The following is a 6,000-nucleotide window of genomic DNA, read 5'->3' on the forward strand; positions in this document are numbered from 1 at the left end:
CGCAACCGGATTTGACCTGCGGCTTGTGTATTTGGCGTTTCTTCTATCCGTTTGACCTACGGCTTGCCATACACGCTCTTGACATTGCTTTAAGACTACCTAATGGACTACGGATAGTTTCAGTAGGCGTAGAATCAGTTTACGAAGTTCGTCTGCGTTTTTTCGTAGAAAAACGTAATCGGATTTGACCTACGGCTTGTGTATTTGGCGTTTCTTCTATCCGTTTGACCTACGGCTTGCTATACGCGCTCTTGACATTGCTTTAAGACTTCCTAATGGACTACGGATGGTTTCAATAGGCATAGAAGCCATTTCCGAAATCCCTTTACGTTTTCGTAGAAAAACGCAACCGGATTTGACCTACGACTTGTGTATTTGACGTTAATTCAAACCCATTGACCTACGGCTTGCCATACACGCTCTTGATATTGCTTTAAGACTATCTAATGGACTACGGATGGTTTCGGTAGGCGTAGAATCAGTTTCCGAAGTCCGTCTGCGTTTTTCCGTAGAAAAACGCAATCGGATTTGACCTACGGCTTGTGTATTTAGCGTTTCTTCTATCCGTTTGACCTATGGCTTGCCATATGCGCTGTTGATATTGCTTTAAGATTACCTAATGGACTACGGATGGTTTCAGTAGGCATAGAAGCCATTTTCAAAATCCCTTTGCGTTTTTCCGTAGAAAAACGCAACCGGATTTGACCTACGACTTGTGTATTTGGCGTTAATTCAAACCCATTGACCTACGGCTTGCCATACACGCTCTTGACATTGCTTTAAGACTACTAAATGAACTACAGATGGTATTGGTAGGCATAGAAGCCATTTTCGAAGTCCGTTTGCGTTTTTTCGTAGAAAAACGCAACCGGATTTGACGTACAGCTTGTGTATTTGGCGTTTCTTCTATCCGTTTGACTTACGGCTTGCCATACGCACTCTTGACATTGCTTTAAGACTATTAAATGAACTACGGATGGTTTTGTTAGGCATAGAAGCCATTTTCGAAGTCCGTTTGCGTTTTTCCATAGAAAAACGCAACCGGATTTGACCTACGGCTTGTGTATTTAGCGTTTCTTCTATCCGTTTGACCTACGGCTTGCCATACACGCTCTTGACATTGCTTTAAGACTACTTAATAAACTACGGATGGTTTCGGTAAGCATAGAATCCATTTCCGAAGTCCGTTTGCGTTTCTCCGTAGAAAAACGCAACCGGATTTGACCTACGGCTTGTGTATTTGGTGTTTCTTCTATCCGTTTGACCTACGGCTTGACATACGCACTCTTGACATTGCCTAAAGACTACCTAATTGTCTACGGATGGTTTCAGTAGGCATAGAAACCATTTCCGAAGTCCGTTTGCGTTTTTTCGTAGAAAAACGCAACCGGATTTGACCTACGGCTTGTGTATTTGACGTTTCTTTTGTCCGTTTAACCTACGGCTTACCATACACGGTCTTGACATTGCCTTAAAACTACTTAATGGACTACGGATGGTTTCGGTCGGCGTAGAATCAATTTCTGAAGTCCGTCCGCGTTTTTCCGTAGAAAAATGCAATCGAATTTGACTTACGGCTTGTGTATTTGGCGTTTCTTCTATCCGTTTGACCTACAGCTTTCCATACGCGCTCTTGACATTGTCTAAAGACTACCTAATGGACTACGGATGGTTTTGGTAGGCATAGAATCAGTTTCCGAAGACCGTTTGCATTTTTTCGTAGAAAAACGCAACTGGATTTGACCTACGGCTTGTGTATTTGGCGTTTCTTCTGTCCGTTTGACCTACGGCTTGCCATACACGCTCTTGACATTGCCTTAAGACTACCTAATGGACTACGGATGGTTTCGGTAGGCATAGAAGGCATTTCCGAAGTCTGTTTGCGTTTTTCCATAGAAAAACGCAATCGGATTTGACCTACGATGTAGAAGCCGTTTATGAAGTCTGTTTGCGTTTTTCTGTAGAAAAACCCAACCAGACTTCAAAAACGGCTTTTATTTTGGGCTTTTCTTCTATCCGTTTGACCTACGGCTTGTTATATGCCCCCGCCCAACCTTTTTTGAGGAGGAAGCTTGTCTCTAGAGGCAACGACGGCGCTGTTGTTGCTCCCTACAGGACTTTCATGTGTAAAGGTGAGAGTTGAGCTTCGAATGTATTTTGAGCTGGTCAAATGAAGTCATAGGCTGTATCAGACGATCCAGGTCACTTTGCTTCGACATGCACAACGCCCGGTCAGACTACTGACCATGGAGGATATTGATGAGATCCGCCAACGACAGCTGGATCTCCTATGATCTACCTATCCCAGCTAGCTGTTTTAGCCGTTTAGTCCACACCCAACAGTTTAGGATTCCATAATATTTTATTTTGTCATTTTGTCATCTTTTTACTCTGACTTTGTATTAGATCCACCACATTGTAACTTTCTTGTCTCATAGGTCACTTTGGCCTTTCGAAGACGTTAATATAACATTTCATTTCATCTCTCTTTAATTTTTCTTTCTTTAATTTTAATTTCCTACGCGCATACATTAATTCTCTCTCTCTCTCTCTCTTTGATTACCTACACACACACACACATTTCTCTCCTCTCTGTCTCTTTCCTACACACACACACACACACACACACACACACACACACACTTCTCTCTCTCTCTCTCTCTCTCTCTCTCTCTCTTTCCTACACACACACACACACACCGCTCTCTCTCTCTCTCTCTCTCTCTCTCTCTCTCTCTCTCTCTCTCTACACACACACACACACACACACACACACACGATGTAAAGAGAGAGAGAGAGAGAGAGAGAGAGAGAGAGAGAGGGGTTGGGGGGGGGGGGGGGGGGGGAGAGTGACATAATACCTGCGCAGCAGGTTTCGGCCACGATTTGAGCAGACGCAAATGGCCCTGCGCGCACGGGTTTCACTTTTTTCCCCCAAATTTTTTAGCGTCGCAATGAGCGTCGATATAAGTGTGGCAAATAAAGCTTTCCATGCATATAGCGACGCTCATTGCGACACATATATCGACGCCTATATCGACGTGCTCTAATTCCGTCGATATATGCGTGGAAAGGCATGGCCGTCAATATATGATGCGTCGATATCTTCATGTTATGTTGTAGTGAAGATGGAACACCTTTCATATCATGACATTTCCAAGAAAATATATCCTTTAATTCCTTGAGAATTTCTTTAAGTACATACTCCTTAGTCTCTATCAGATGTAGGGCAATGAAAACAGGTTTGGACTCCTCATCGGGGTCTGCTAACTCTATTTCCTTAACTATCACTGGACCATCATAGACTCCATTTCTTCCATCGATATGGTGTTCTCTGGGCCTTTGTATACACAACTTATGTTCCTCTATAATGTAGGACTTGAAATGATGAGGTGCAGGGTGTAAGTCTGTGGGGTCTTGTTGCTTTGTGGACTGTGATTTCTCTTCCGCTTCCTTTTGTTGTCGAGCTATCTCAATTTTGTCGTCTCCTTATGGTATGGCTAAACTTTGGCTTCTCTATAGCCTCTAGTTGTGCGATGTGAATGGGTTGTGGACTACACCACATAACGCTTTGAAGGTATTCACCCCAGTTATCTACCAGCTTTCGATGAGCATCACATGTCCCCATATAATTCAGCCATTCTATGGTAGATTTCTTTTGATTTATTCTAGCACACACATTTGCTTGATATCATCACCTCTTATATCTCTTTGTCTAATTTTTTATTATGGTCGATCTCCAGTAAAGAGTCACCAGATGAATCACTACTTGTGTCTTCTCCTCTCTCGGATATATTGTCATCTAGGGTATCACTGGGCCTTGAATGGTTTGTCTCCACATTTTCACAAAGATTTAACTCAGATTCTGATTCCTCAGAGTCAATTTCAATTGATGATTTTGACTCCAAATCTTGTGGGCTATAGTCTTTTGAGACGATACTAGTTCCAATGTGAGTCAAGCCTCCATCTTGTAGGTCATCAAAAGCTATATGCATTGCTCCTATCATATTTAAAGGTACAAGTGGTGGCATTTTATCCCCGTCAGGTGTTACTTACCCAGGTCATCCCCCTATTTCCCCAAGTGTCCATGGTTGCTGCTAGGTGGACCCAACCCACATTGTCAGACTTAGTCATCCCAGGTAGAATATCCATATAAGGAGAATCTTCCCCAACATCAGTGTCCATTTTACATGTGTAACAATACTATAATGGGACTGAGTGAATTGTGGTGTCAGATGTATGATCAATTATAAATCTATCTCCTAGAGTATGTGCTCGACTAGTTACAAGATCAACTCGAATGACAGAGTCTTGGAACTGCAAAAGTAGACATGGTTTTTAGACCAGTCATGCACCATTTTTTCTTCCTTCATGAAAAGATGTCCTAAGACATCTTAGATGGCATAGTGTGCTTGGAAAAATTAATAATTTTGTGTCCGAACACCTTGATCTTGAGATCCTCTAGCATTCCAATAGGTTTAACAATAGTCCCATTGGCCATCTTTACTACTATGTTTGTAGTCCCAAGGTGAGGTCTTCCCATAGATTCCAAGCAATTCTTAGTCACAATGCTAACCCCAGTGCCACCATCAAGGATTCCCTTCACAGTTAATCCCTTGGTAGTGATTAGTATGGTTGCATTGGATTCATCGCCTTCAAAGTATTGTCCCAACTTATTGACAGGTATTTCAACAACACAGTATTAAGTGTTCTTCCCCTATTGGCATCTCCCTAGCTTCATCCATCTGTGCAAATTGTGGTAGCCTGACTTTCAGTTCTCCATTGAGGAAAGCTTGAAGAGCTAAGAATAGCTCGGGGTCTCCATATAATTTGGACATGACGGTGGCTCTAACTTCTAAAGCCATGAAAGCCATCAATTTGGAAATATTTAATGGCACTTTTTGGGCTTCAGTCCCTTGACATGGGAAAGATGGGATCTCCATTTCTTTGATAGGGTCAGGTAATCCCTCTGTAAACATTCTCTCCAATAAGAAGGGAGTACGTCCACTTTCCCATGACTTAAAGTCACTTTCTTCTTGGATGATACTTGGTATAGTTAGTGGTCTATGGACTTTGTGAATTTGCTTTTGTGTAGGGAACATTGTGTCGATAATCTGGATCTGCCTAGGTGCTGGCTCTAGATCCCTTTGGGTCTCTTCTACAAACTCATTAATTACTTGACTCGCTCGATCTCCTCTGTAGGATTTGGGTAAGTTCCTATCTTCTTCTTGGGTCCTGGCCATTGTGGCTCATGACGATCTTCCTTGTTCTTTTCTAATGGTCGTTTTGATCTCCATGGTATCACCTGAATCAAAATCCTCTTCAACGTCGTTCATATATACGGGGTCGTCACCAGTCCCTATGTTGGTCTTTGAACTGGGGTATGACTTCGTTGCCTTTTGTGACCTTTCCCTTCGTGTTTCTTCTTCTTCTGAGATTGGGCAATTGATGATGTGTCTTTCTTCAAGAACATAATTTTGGTTTTAGAGCATCAATCATGTGAGTTCATTTACTGGTACCACATGCGTACTTTGTGTTGGCTCTTCATCGGTAACCTCAATTAAGTTCAATGGCATGATCTTTGGCACATTTGGATTACTAGGACATTGGGCAATCAAATGATCTATGCCACATCGATTAAGCATGAGAATCGGCATTGTAGATGTGCTAGCGTGATTGGTTTGCATTAGTGTGGCATTCTTTTGTAGTTTAATGGCACAAGCAACTACACAATGTGGACCTCCACACTCATAGCATTGAAGAGGTGGTCTTTTGGCAATGTATTGATATTTCGGCCTCTTGTCGCAAGAGTAGCTACTTGATAGACATGTTTGACTTGTCCCCAATAGTCCTCCATGTAATATTGTGGACTTTCTTCAAGTGCATCAATCCCATAGGCAATATTAGGGTCTATATCTTCCTCACAACCTTCCAAACCAGCAATAGATGCTGACAATCCACCTGATTCATAGAAGTGATTCTTGCATGTGGTGGTTGTGG

This window comes from Adiantum capillus-veneris, chromosome 27 (assembly GCF_014529385.1).
Source record: "Adiantum capillus-veneris isolate H3 chromosome 27, ASM1452938v2, whole genome shotgun sequence".
Taxonomy (NCBI): Eukaryota; Viridiplantae; Streptophyta; class Polypodiopsida; order Polypodiales; family Pteridaceae; genus Adiantum; species Adiantum capillus-veneris.